Below are 14,277 nucleotides of genomic sequence, written 5' to 3'. Positions count from 1 at the left end.
TCATTTCTCCAAGAAAGATATTAACAAAAGCTATTTATATGCACTTTAACCTTGACTCATTGGTAAAAGAAGATTTAAAGAAGAAAAAAAATAGGCTCTAAGATAAAAATGGTCCCAGGGAATTTAAAGTGATATCTTTTATGTGAGGGCTAAGAAAAAGAGAATACGGCTGTTGTGCATTGTGACCACAACCACCACCACCATTACCTTGACAAGCACAGAGTAAATACAGAAAGTGAGCTGTCCAATAGAGTCTGAATTTCATACATCATTGCCTTATAGCGCCTTACCCATAAGGGCACCACATCTTTATCTTAAACAGATTGAAAGGGACTATGGTAGGGCAGAAGCACAAGGCGTAACATGGAGAAGGGAAAGAGAGAAGACTGGGACGTCTTTTCATATAATAATATAGGCTCTTCAGTGATGTCCAAAGGATATAAGGATATAAACAAGCTTTTAATTTTTGCAAAAAGAGTGTTTCATCGCTCTCGAGCATGCAGCACTCACTGGGATAGACCCTCCCTCCTCCCCCAAGAAAAAGAAGAAGAAGAAGAAAAGAACATACAGAGTTTGGGAAGATGCTGTATAATCTACTTAGAGCAGTAAACAACACTGTTTTGGACAAGAAGTACTTAGTGGTGACAAAAGGACAATATTTTCATGTAGAAGCAACTTGCAGCAGATTGCAAAGAAGAATAAATGAGGTCACTGTGTTGTTTCCACTGTACATGAATAGAAATAAGTTAAATAGAAATTAAGTACTTTCTTTTGTGACCACTGCTACCACTAATTGGCTTAAGACATAAATGAAAGAATAAATGAATAAATGGAAGAATGTTAAACTTACTGTTGAATATAAACATAAATCAATAAAGAACAATTTACATGTACTCTTTAGAAAAATTAGAGTGCTTGAAACTATTCACAAAAGAAAAAATTTGTTTTGTTTTTAAGTTTGTACAGACCCTTCTCACCCCAACTTCTTAATGTCTTTTCACCTCTCCTACCATTTATCCTTGAAACAATTCAAGACATTGACAAGGGACTAAAGAGAAAACCAGAAACTCCCCCTTTGTCAAATCTTCCTTAGTAATTATTATCTCTTAACTTCATAAAAATACATGGTTATTAACTGCTATAGTACAATAACAAAAATATACATGAAACTAACCAACACTGGTCTTGGGCAAGTTATCAAATTTCATTATGCTTGTTTTGGTTCTCCTGGCCTCTTGCCTTTCTATAGTCTTTTTATTTTTCCTCACTACATCTTGAATTGGGTATCTCATCATAAGCTCAGCTGAAGAGGAATTCACTTGTGTCTTTCATCTGTGAACTTATCCCTGTTAGTCCTGACCAGGACAGGCAGCTTCATTTGGTGAATAGGCTTAATCTTGCATTTGTCTCATTGCGGAGAGAACTGCCTTACTATTATTCATGGGGTGTACCCACCACTTGCAACCTTTTTCCCAAACTTGACCTCATTGACCCAGGTCCTATAACTGGCCTTTTCTTGGAATTTCACATCTCTTTACCATGAAGTAAAACATAACCCCAGTTTGACTGACTAGACTTGAGTCATCAGAGGGCTCTCTTCTGATTAATTAGCTGTAGAACTGCTATGAAAGGATTAATCACATACAAACAGGATGTCACCCCTTGACTAGCTTTAATTGTTATTCTTGTGACTTCTGATGCCTGGTTCTCCCTGGGATGCTCTATTGCCTGGCCTTGGCTTACTTCCCATCCCCATCAGCCAATGCTGCTAAGATCTGAGCTTGCTCATGTTATGACACTAAGGCCTTCCTGTACCTGCTTAATTTGGCTCTCAAAAAAAATCTAATATTTTCATTTATTCTCAAGAATAAGTAGTTATAGTTGTTTGAGACATCTCCATTTTAGTAAACATCAGAACTATAACTGCTATGATTTGAATATGTTCCTTAAAGTTTATATGTTGACAAGAACAGAAAATCAAACACCTCATGTTCTCACTCATAGGCGGATGTTGAACACATGGACACAGGGAGGGGAGCATCACACACTGGGGTCTGTTGAGGGGGAGTAGGGGAGGGACAGCGCAAGGTAGGGAGGTTGGGGAGGGATAACATGGGGAGAAATGCCAGATATAGGTGACGAGGGATGGAGGCAGCAAACCACACTGACATGTATGTACCTATGTAACAATCCTATATGTTCTGCACATGTACCCCAGAACCTAAAGTGCAATAAAATACACACACACACACACACACACACACACATATATATATAAAAGATTATGTGTTGAAAACTAACTTAATTGCCATTGCAACAGTATTAAGAAGTTAGACCTTTAAAAGGTCATTAGGTCATGAAGGCTTTGCCCTCTTGTATGGATTAATGCCATCATCATGGAAGTGGCTCCTGATAAAATAATAAAATTTGGCCCCCATTCCTTTTCTGTCTTATGTGCTCACTTCTACCTTTTGTCCTTCTGCCATGCAGTAACACTCAACCAGATGCTGTTAACATGTTATTGGACTTCCCAGCCTCCAGAACCATGAGCCATATAAACTTCTATTCTTTATAAATTATCAAGCCTGTGCCACTCTGTTATAATAGCAGAAATGTACTAAGACAGCCATCTAAAGGTTTGATATTCTAACTCTGGAAATTTCTAAGGCCTGGGAATAATGGCAAGAAGTCAAAAAATATACCTTACACATGAGCCAGTGAAAGACTCATCTTAAAAATGACTTATTCTTTATATTTAAGGGGATGATCAAGGGTAGATGTGCTCTGTAACTGATAAATCAGATTAAGCTATGGAGAATAAAAACTGTAATGTTTTTTAACTTTTTTCAATTGTCTATTGCTGTATAAAAAACCATTCCAAAGCTTAGTAGCTTAAAACAGTACTATCTTATTGCTCACAGTTTTGTGGATCCAGATCTTTTTTTTTTTTGATACTGAGTCTCACTCTGTCACCCAAGCTGGAGTACAGAGGCATGATCTTGGCTCACTGCAGCCTCTGCCTTCCAGGTTCAAGCAAGTCTCTTGCCTCTGCCTCCTGAGTAGCTGGGATTACAAGTGCTCCACCATAGCTAATTTTTGTATTTTTAGTAGAGATGGGGTTTCACCATTTGGTTAGACTGGTCTTGAACTTCTGACCTCATTATCCACCCACCTTGGCCTCCCAAAGTGCTGGGATTACAGGTGTGAGCCACTGCGCCTGGAGGATCCAGATTTTAAGCAGCACTGACGGAGAGAGCTCATCTCTCTTTCACTTGGCATTGGCTGAGGTAGTTCAACTAAAGCTAAAGGAGGATCCAAAATGGACTCCTTCATAGGTTGGGTCCTTGGTGTTGGATGTTGCCTGCGGCACCTCAGTTCTCTTCCACATGATATTTTTCTGCAGCAGGATATGCTGATCTTCTTAATATAGTGATTACTTTCTAAAAAAAAAAAAAAAAAAACAGATTCTGCCAGCCCTCTGAAATTTTATGCCCCATACTAGCACAGTGTCAAATCTGTCTCATTCTATTGGTCAAAGGAAGTCACAAGCCCAGACAGAATTCAGGAGGAGGAAAAGTAGCTGCACAACATGAAAGGAATTGCATACATTTACAGGAAATGAAGGAATTATTAATGGCTGTCTTGGCCATCTTTGCAGACAATCTTCTACAGGTACTGAGATGGTTAGTTTTATGTGTCAACCTGACCTAGCACGGGATGCTTAGCTACCGGATTAAGCATTATTCCTGGGTGTCTTTCTGTGAGGGTGTTTCTAGAAGAGATTAACATTTGAATTTGTGAGCTGAATAAAGCAGATAGTCCTCCCCAATATCGTGGGCATCATCTGATACGTGGAGGACCTGAATAGAACAAAAAAATGGAAGAAGGTTGAATTGTCTCTCTGTTGGACAGCTTAAGTTTTAAATTAATCTTCTCCTAACATAGGTCCTCCTGATTCTCAGCCCTTCAGTCACAGACTGCAGTCTACAGCATTGGCTCTCTGGCTATCCAACCTTCAGACTGCATGACCAGCTTTCCTGGGTTTCTAGTTTGTAATCAACAGACTCTGGGACTTTTCAGCCTCCATAATCACCTGAGCTAATACCTTATATAAATATATATCTTCTTATTGGTGCTGTTTCTCTAGAGAACCCTCACTAAAATAGGCACCAAACACCTGTTTTAATAATTCACTTGTCTTTAGATCACAGCAATATCTACTCAAGAGATACAGACTCCATCGATTTCTGGCCACAGGAGGGCAGAAGAGTCAATAGGTTATTCTTTGGCCTTCTTCCCAGGAGAGGAAGGTGTTGAAGAAATTCAGAGTGATCTGTATGGCCCTATCTGCTCTTTGGAATCATTTATTTCTATAGGCTATTCACTTTTAAGTTACCAGCAACTGTCTAAAACCCTCTTCTTTGCCATCATAAAATCCCAAACTAGGGTTGAAATATTAGAAAAGAGAGTATATGTTTAAGAAATTGTTTCTGAATTGAAGACCTGCTGTTATATATCCCAAGTGACATACAAATAACTGATTTTCAAGATGTGACAACATTTATGTCTCACTTGTAAGTGAAGCTATCTTTAGGATCACACTGTGTGGACTAACACTGTATTATTAGAAGGAGAAATTGTAGCACTGAGACTTTCTTCATATTTGAAATTTTTGCCTTTTTAAACTTCATGCATATCAAATTTGACTTTAATCAGAGTTAAAACCATTTCACATGATGATCTTAATTTACAAGTCAACAAAACTACAAATATTTCCAATAACAGAGATTAAAAGCATTAATTTCTTTGGAAATATTTGCAATAACAGAGATTAAAAGCAATTAATTTCTTTGAAAGTCAATGAACAATTTAGAAGGTGGCTCTTATTATCTCAAAGCTGGAAGTTGTAAGTGCCGAGTATTAGAATTTGTTGTGGCCATCTACTTTAAGAGAGAGAAATGTCTACAAAATGACATTTTTTTCTCTACCTACAGTTGTATACTGGGCAAACCAGGAATTGCTGAACCTTAAAACTGCACTATGTTAGAAAGGGAGCCAAAAAGCTCAGTATCTACTAGAGATGTACAACATTTCCTTAACAGAAGCCATCTGCTTATGACTTTTTGATAAATAACCCACTGGTTGTAATAATGGGAGAAAAACAACGCATTTTGCCTGATTTTCTGTCATGTGTACATGGGGTCCCACTTCAATGAACTTGTTTATCTGAGTTAGACCTCTCATTTGAAATCATGGGTGCTATATTTGAACTGTCAATGGCTTCTTCATATCTTGGGACTGGAGCTGGATTAAGAGTTCTATCTTATAGGAGACTTCTCCCTAGTTAGAAATCCTCTGAAGAGCATAAGTGAATATGTCAGCCAGAAAAAATGGAAGGAACCATCAACAAATGAGGGGGGAAGTCAGATAGAGTCATGATATCACTTTGTCTTTTGCCATTGCATGCTGTATTCCGGCCTCTGATTCCACTGCAAATGGAAGGAAAGTATTCTTTTTTTTTTTTTTATTGCATTTTAGGTTTTGGGGTACATGTGAAAAACATGCAAGGTTGTTGCATAGGTGCATACATGGCAGTATGATTTGCTGCCTCCCTCCCCTTCACCTATATCTGGCATTTCTCCCCATGCTATCCCTCCCCAACTCCCCACCCCCCTGCTGTCCCCCCTCCCTCCAACAGACCCCCATGTATAGTGCTCCCCTCCCTGTGTCCATGTGTTCTCCTTGTTCAACACCCACCTATGAGTGAGAACATGTGGTGTTTGATTTTGTGTTCTTGTGTCAGTTTGCTGAGAATGATGTTTTCCAGGTTCATCCATGTCTCTACGAAGGATGTGAACTCCTCGTTTTTAATGGCTGCATAATATTCCATGGTGTATATGTGCCACATTTTTCCTGTCCAGTCTATCATCGATGGGCATTTGGGCTGGTTCCAGGTCTTTGCTATTGTAAACTGTGCTGCAATGAACATTCGTGTGCATGTGTCCTTGTAGTAGAACGATTTATAATCCTTTGGATATATGCCCAGTAATGGGATTGCTGGGTCAAATGGAATTTCTATTTCTAGGTCCTTGAGGAATCGCCACACTGTTTTCCACAGTGGTTGAACTAATTTACACTCCCACCAACAGTGTAAAAGTCTTCCTATTTCTCCACATCCTCTCCAGCATCTGTTTTCTCCAGATTTTTTAATCATCGCCATTCTAACTGGCGTGAGATGGTATCTCAATGTAGTTTTGATTTGCATTTCTCTAATGACCAGTGATGATGAGCATTTTTTCATATGTCTGTTGGCCTCATGTATGTCTTCTTTTGTAAAGTATCTGTTCATATCCTTCGCCCATTTTTGAATGGGCTTGTTTGTTTTTTTCTTGTAAATCTTTTTTAGCTCATTGTAAATTCTGGATATCAGCCCTTTGTCAGACGGGTAGGCTGCAAAAATTTTTTCCCATTCTGTTGGTTGCCGATTCACTCTATTGACTGTTTCTTTTGCCGTGCAGAAGCTGTGGAGTTTGATTAGGTCCCATTTGTCTATTTTGGCTTTTGTTGCCAATGCTTTTGGTGTTTTGGTCATAAAGTCCTTGCCTATGCCTATGTCCTGAATGGTTTTGCCTAGGTTTCCTTCTAGTGTTTTTATGGTGTTACATCTTATGTTTAAGTCTTTAATCCATCTGGAGTCAATTTTAGTGTAAGGTGTCAGGAAGGGGTCGAGTTTCTGCTTTCTGCATATGGCTAGCCAGTTTTCCCAACACCACTTACTGAACAGGGAATCCTTTCCCCATTGCTTGTTTTTTTCAGGTTTGTCAAAGATTGGGTGGTTGTAGATATGTTGTGTCGCCTCCGACGCCTCTGTTCTGTTCCATTGGTCTATATCTCTGTTTTGGTACCAGTACCATGCTGTTTTGATTACCGTAGCCTTGTAGTATAGTTTGAAGTCCGGTAGTGTGATGCCTCCCGCTTTGTTCTTTTTGCTTAGAATTGACTTGGCTATGCGGGCTCTCTTTTGGTTCCATATGAAGTTTAAGGTGGTTTTTTCCAGTTCTGTGAGGAAGGTCATTGGTAGCTTGATGGGGATAGCGTTGAATCTGTAAATTACTTTGGGCAGTATGGCCATTTTCACGATATTAATTCTTCCTAACCATGAACATGGAATGTTTCTCCATCTGTTTGTGTCCTCTCTTATTTCCTTGAACAGTGGTTTGTAGTTCTCCTTGAAGAGGTCCTTTACGTTCCTTGTTAGTTGTATTCCTAGGTATTTTATTCTCTTTGTAGCAATTGTGAATGGCAGTTCGTTCTTGATTTGGCTCTCTTTAAGTCTGTTATTGGTGTATAGGAATGCTTGTGATTTTTGCACATTGATTTTGTTTCCTGAGACTTTGCTGAAGTTGCTTATCAGTTTCAGGAGATTTTGGGCTGAGAGGATGGGGTCTTTTAGATATACAATCATGTCGTCTGCAAATAGAGACAATTTGACTTCCTCCTTTCCTAATTGAATACCCTTTATTTCTTTTTCTTGCCTGATTGCTCTGGCTAGGACTTCCAGTACTATATTGAATAGGAGTGGTGAGAGAGGGCATCCTTGTCTAGTGCCAGATTTCAAAGGGAATGCTTCCAGTTTTTGCCCATTCAGTATGATATTGGCTGTCGGTTTGTCATAAATAGCTTTAATTATTTTGAGATACGTTCCGTTGATACCTAGTTTATTGAGGGTTTTTAGAATAAAGGGCTGTTGAATTTTGTCGAAGGCCTTCTCTGCATCATTTGAGATAATCATGTGGTTTTTGTTTTTGGTTCTGTTTATGTGGTGAATTACATTTATAGACTTGCGTATATTGAACCAGCCTTGCATCCCCGGGATGAATCCTACTTGATCATGGTGGATAAGCTTTTTGATGTGCTGTTGTAATCGGCTTGCCAGTATTTTATTGAAGATTTTTGCATCTATGTTCATCATGGATATTGGCCTGTAGTTTTCTTTTCTTGTTGAGTCTCTGCCGGGTTTTGGTATTAGGATGATGTTGGTCTCATAAAATGATTTGGGAAGGATTCCCTCTTTTTGGATTATTTGGAATAGTTTCAGTAGGAATGATACCAGTTCTTCTTTGTATGTCTGGTAGAATTCGGCTGTGAAACCATCTGGGCCTGGGCTTTTTTTGGGTGGTAGGCTCTTAATTGCTGCCTCGACTTCAGACCTTGTTATTGGTCTATTCAGGGTTTCGACTTCTTCCTGGTTTAGGCTTGGGAGGGTGCAAGTGTCCAGGAATTTATCCATTTCTTCCAGGTTTTCTAATTTATGTGCATTGAGTTGTTTGTAATAATCTCTGATGATGGTTTGAATTTCTGTGGCATCTGTGGTGATATCCCCTTTATCATTTTTTATTGCATCTATTTGGTTATTCTCTCTTTTCTTTTTTATTAATCTGGCTAGTGGTCTGCCTATTTTGTTGATCTTTTCAAAAAACCAGCTCCTGGATTTACTGATTTTTTGTAGGGTTTTTCGTGTCTCTATCTCCTTCAATTCTGCTTTGATCTTAGTTATTTCTTGTCTTCTGCTAGGTTTTGAGTTTTTTTGATATTGCTCCTCTAGCTCTTTCAATTTTGATGATAGGGTGTCAATTTTAGTTCTCTCCTTTCTTCTCATGTGGGCACTTATTGCTATATATTTTCCTCTAGAGACTGCTTTAAATGTGTCCCAGAGATTCTGGTATGTGGTGTCTTTGTTCTCGTTGGTTTTGAAGAACATCTTTATTTCTGCCTTCATTTCAGTGTTTATCCAGTCAACATTCAGGAGAAAGTTGTTCAGTTTCCATGAGGCTGTGCGCTTCTGGGTTGGCTTCTGAATTCTGAGTTCTAACTTGATTGCACTGTGGTCTGAGAGACTGTTTGTTATGATTTCCGTTCTTTTGCATTTGCTGAGGAGTGATTTACTTCCAATTATGTGGTCAATTTTAGAGTAGGTGTGATGTGGTGCTGAGAAGAATGTATATTCTATGGATTTGGGGTGGAGAGTTCTGTAAATGTCTATTAGGTTTGCTTGTTCCAGGTCTGAGTTCAAGTCCTGGATATCCTTATTAATTTTCTGTCTCATTGATCTGTCTAATATTGACAATGGTGTGTTGAAGTCTCCCACTATTAATGTGTGGGAGTCTAAGTCTCTTTTCAAGTCTTTAAGAACTTGCCTTATGTATCTGGGTGCTCCTGTATTAGGTGCATATATATTTAGGATCGTTAGCTCTTCTTGTTGCATTGATCCTTTTACCATTATGTAATGTCCTTCTTTGTCTCTTTTGATCTTTGTTGCTTTAAAGTCTATTTTATCAGAGATGAGAATTGCAACTCCTGCTTTTTTTTGCTCTCCATTTCCTTGGTAAATCTTCCTCCATCCCTTTATTTTGAGCCTTAGTGTATCCTTGCATGTGAGGTGGGTTTCCTGGATACAGCACACTGATGGGTTTTGGCTTTTTATCCAATTTGCCAGTCTGTGTCTTTTGATTGGGGCATTTAGTCCATTTACATTTAGGGTTAATATTGTTATGTGTGAGTTTGATTCTGTCATTTTGATGCTAGCTGGCTGTTTTGCCCATTGGTTGATGCAGATTCTTCATTGTGTTGCTGCTCTTTACCATTTCGTGCGTTTTTGGAGTGGCTGGTGCTGGTTGTTTTTTTCTATGTGTAGTGTCTCCTTCAGGTGCTCTTGTAAAGCTGGTCTGGTGGTGATGAAATCTGTGAGTACTTGCTTGTTCACAAAGGATTTTATTTTTCCTTCGCTTATGAAGCTTAGTTTGGCTGGATGTGAAATTCTGGGTTGAAAGTTCTTTTCTTTAAGGATGTTGAATATTGGCCCCCACTCTCTTCTGGCCTGTAGGGTTTCTGCTGAGAGATCTGCTGTGAGTCTGATGGGTTTCCCTTTGTGGGTAACTCAACCTTTCTCTCTGGCTGCCCTTAGTATTTTCTCCTTCATTTCAACCGTGGTGAATCTGATGATTATGTGCCTTGGGGTTGCTCTTCTAGAGGAATATCTTTGTGGTGTTCTGTTCCTGGACTTGAATATTGGCCTGCCTTGCTAGGTTGGGGAAGTTTTCCTGGATAATATCCTGAAGAGTATTTTCCAGCTTGGATGCATTCTCTTCGTCACATTCAGGTACACCTATCAAATGTAGATTAGGTCTTTTCACATAGTCCCATATTTCTTGTTGACTCTGTTCATTCCTTTTTACCTTGTTTTCTCTAATCTTCCCTTCTCGTTTTATTTCATTGAGTTGATCTTCGACTTCTGATATCCTTTCTTCTGCTTGGTCAATTCTGCTGTTGAAACTTGTGCATGCTTCGCGAAGTTCTCGTGTTGTGTTTTTCAGCTCCATCAATTCACTCATATTCCTCTCTAAGTTGTCCATTCTCGTTAGCATTTCGTCAAGTCTTTTTTCAACGTTCTTAGTTTCTTTGCATTGGGTTAGAACATGTTCTTTTAGCTCACAGAAGTTTCTTATTATCCATTTTCTGAGTGTCATTTCATCACACTCATTCTCCGTCCAGTCTTGTTCCTGTGCTGGTGAGGAGTTATGCTGCCTTGTAGGAGGAGAGGTGTTCTGGTTTTGGGTGTTTTCATTCTTTTTGCACTGGTTTCTTCCCATCTTTATGGATTTATCCGCCTATTGACTTTTTAGTTGCTGTCTTTCTGATTTTGGTAATTTTAGGTCTGCAGCAGCTGAACTCATAAACCCCCTTTTCTTCCCCCCAGGTGTTCTGGCCCAGGGGGTTAGGGCTTTATGCTTTTCAGCTGTGTTGCTACTGTTTTCCCTGCCCACAAGGTGGCAGTCTAGTCACACTCAGCCTGCAGAGGCTTCTCTGAGCTGCTGTGGGCTCCGCCCAGCTTCCGTGTGAGCTTCCCTGCTGTCATGTTTATATGGGTGTAGTTAGAACTGCTTCCGCTATGCTGGCCCGCCCCTGTAGTGAAGGAGTCTCTGTAGTGGCGGGTGGTCTTGGTTACAGCAAATTGCCCCGGGAACTGCAGGGTGTTTCCTGATGGAGGACGCCCCTCCCCCACAGAGCTGGACCGTCCCGGGTTCAGCTGTGTTTCCAGTGGGGCCCTCTTTGCCCGGGAATCTCTTGGCTTGCCTCCTTGCCTCAGCTCCCCTTGCTGGCCCAGAGGGGACACAGTCTTGTTCACTTTGCTCAAGGAGCCGCTGCTCCCTGCCCCCGGTGCAGGCCGAGCGGCTGCTCTGGTCCAACCAGCGGCGCTGGGAACCCGTGGAGCTTCTCCGCCTGTGAATCTCCTGGTCTGTGGGCAGTTAAAATCCACTGCCCTGTGTGCCGCTGCGTCAGCCAAAGCAGCGGCTCTGAGATTCGTGGCGTGTCCTTGCCCGGGGGTCTCCTAGCTTGACTCCCTGCTTCAGCTCCCCTTGCTGGCTCAGAGGGAACTCTGTCTCTCTCGCTTTGCATAAGAAGCCACTGCCCCCTGCCCCAGGGCATAGGCTGAGCGGCCACGCCGCTCAAACCAGCGGCGCTGGCGACCCGTGGGGCTTCTCCTCCTGTGAACCGCCTGGTCTGTGGGCAGTAAAACTCCGTCTGGAAATGCGGCGTCCACTCACCCTCTGCGCCTTCTTTCGGAGCTGCAATCCCGACTTCCTTCTAAGCAGCCATCTTGGATCTTCAATCTGTTCTGTATATTTCAAAGTCAGCCACACAAAGAATAAAATCACTGAGCTCAATTGGTATGAGTAGACCAATCAATTGTTCAACCCAAAGTGGAAATGTCGGAAAGTATTCTTAACAGCAACTAAGATAAGAGTAGTTTTACACTGATAAGCTAGAGATTTTGGAAATAAAAGGCTGTCACATAAGCTAGATTAGTAGTTCTCAGAGAGGCTGAGAATCATCTGTGGGGTTTTCACAGGTGCAGATGCTAAATCGGCATCCTAGACAGGACCATGGAAGTGCTTAATCCAATGAAGACCTTTGTTGATAGTCACCATGCTAGATTATCTACCAATGTGGAAAACCTGGTCTAGTTGAACAAGTTTTAATTGATCAAGGTGAACAGAGTGTGATATAATGAATTGAGTGCTGATCAGGGAATAGGTCTACTTTTACTCTGTGAATAGACTTGTTGAATAACTTTAGCTTATTACATGAATCACATGTCAGGCACAATGCATGATTATGTGCATATATCAATAATTCTTTCAGTTCACAGTGCTTTGTGATACAAAGGTTATTCTTGCTCCTTTTTTACAGATGTGAAACCTGAAATTAGTGATTCACCAAAGGAAATGATGAACTATGATCCCAGGTCTGTCTAACCTATACTTGTCTCCAAAGGGTAGGGCAGTGTTTCATTTCTCCCAATAGTGATATTCAGTCTCTTTAAAGCCTCTTTTAGCAAAATATTATGATAAACTCTTCTCTGATAAACAGTGAGCAGTATCTTTTTGAGCAAATATTCTTGGATGAAATGAGATGAGGTAACTGAAGAAGGCATTAAAAACTATAATATTCCTTAGAAATTAAGATTTCTTTTCATCTTGAATGATGGCTCTTACATCATCATCCTAAAGTATAAAATAATTTTTTTCTGAAAATGCTTGTTTCCTCATTTTATTACCTTCAACATTTTTCATTATTACAAAATGTTTATTTCAAAAATTTTCTCAAAAATTTTCTGACATACCCACCACAATTTTTCTTCAGTAGAAATGTAATATAAATTGAAATAGAGCTTCCTCTTCATTATAAAATATTTTCTCAAATTGCAGAGTAACTCAATTTTTAGTCAAATTTGTTGTTTAATTTTGGAAAAGTTTTTTTGAAGTCTTAACATCCATTTAGCTTTTCAAAGAGCCCTAGTATAGCACAAAAACATCATTACCCCTTATGAAAACTGTATTTTTATTTCCCTAGTAATTTGTCTTGACATACTTAGAGGTCAAGGACCCTGTGTTGCAAAATTCCGGGAGTTACTGTGTTCAGAAGATATATTATGCTTCCAGAAATTGGGTCATACAAGGGTTCAAATGGAACTTTCGTGTATTGTTTTTTTGTTTCTTGTTAACTAATTTTAGAAGATTGGAAGTGGGGGTGTCCATGCTTTAGATCCTTCTAAAAAAGGATTAATTAACATTTGCTCTTGCTTTCTGGTAAAAACTACTCATTGAGTTAACAGCTAAAAAATTGAATTTCAATATTACCATAAATTTGAAGTGCATAATGTTTCCTTGTGAAGGAGGAGTTTAGGCAAAGTATAAATAAGTAATTAAAATTGTGCTTCAACTAAACAGTTTGTTGTGGAGGGAGAAGCGATCTCTTCTTCATGAATGGAAATTAAATGTTTTTGTAGAGCACCACAGCTATTGTGACAGTGCAAATTATATTAATAGCTAATAGAGAATTCAAAATGTTTCCAAGTTACAAAGGCAAATCCCTTTTAATTGAGTTTTGTGTGATTGTCACATGAATGAAATCAAATCTAAGTGTTTCTCATATTTTCTGCTGGAGCAGACATTCATTTGTTCACAATTTTCTCACTTATTTCATTGGCATTCAAGCTTTTTGATGGTCAGGTTGTCAGAAAAGCTGAAACGTGACCCAGAAACAGGCTAGTAGGAGTGAGTATGAAAACTTGCATCTCACCAGTGTTATGATAGTGTTTCATAATTGGAATCTGAAGATCAGATTTTTTTAGATTGCTGATTATTCACTCATAGCTTAGCAGACACCCAGAGATCATTGCAAGTATACCCACTCACATTGACTGTCCTCCTTTTAATACTTGTTTAGAATTTATTGTCTATGATAACTGTGATTTCCAAAGAAATATATGCATCTTTCAAGGATATACAAGATAATCCATTAGGCTATAGAAAGTAGGGAGTAAAGCTTCTATTTATATGTGCTTTGCATTTCATCCCTTTTAAACTTTTAAATTTTTTGAGTTTTGTTATGTATTTAACATAAATACAGTAGCAAATGTACACTACTTAAATTTTTTAAAAAAATATACTGCTGTACATGATCAAAATTTTCAGTAATAGAGATACATGTCCAACAAAGTTTATAGCTGATATCCTACAGTTCTGTGCTCATTTCGGCTCTTAAGCAATGACTGAATCTTCCTGAACTCAGACTATCTTTGTGGTATTAGGTCAGTGAGGAGATTCCTCTGAGTCTTTTTTTCCTCATTACATACATTATATATGTGTAGTGTCAATTTATCATTCTTGTAAGAAGACTTTTGTAAGGGATAAAGTGCTACTCAAATACGTG

The 14,277-nt window shown here is 39.3% G+C and overlaps 1 protein-coding gene across 1 annotated transcript in view; it reads left to right on the top strand.

Annotated features, from left to right (window-relative positions):
• The window catches only part of LRRC72 (leucine rich repeat containing 72), a 169,994-nt gene that overhangs the window by 6,892 nt on the left and 148,825 nt on the right, over positions 1-14,277 (top strand). Inside the window, 1 exon segment of the mRNA XM_064380338.1 lies at positions 12,253-12,307. The gene's annotated coding sequence lies outside the window, so the exon portion shown is untranslated.

Source organism: Aotus nancymaae, unplaced genomic scaffold (assembly GCF_030222135.1).
Source record: "Aotus nancymaae isolate 86718 unplaced genomic scaffold, 86718_ANA_hifiasm-v0.15.2.pri h1tg000025l, whole genome shotgun sequence".
Lineage (NCBI taxonomy): Eukaryota > Metazoa > Chordata > Mammalia > Primates > Aotidae > Aotus > Aotus nancymaae.
Note: the sequence above shows the minus strand (reverse complement) of the source record. Positions and strands in the feature narration are given on the sequence as shown.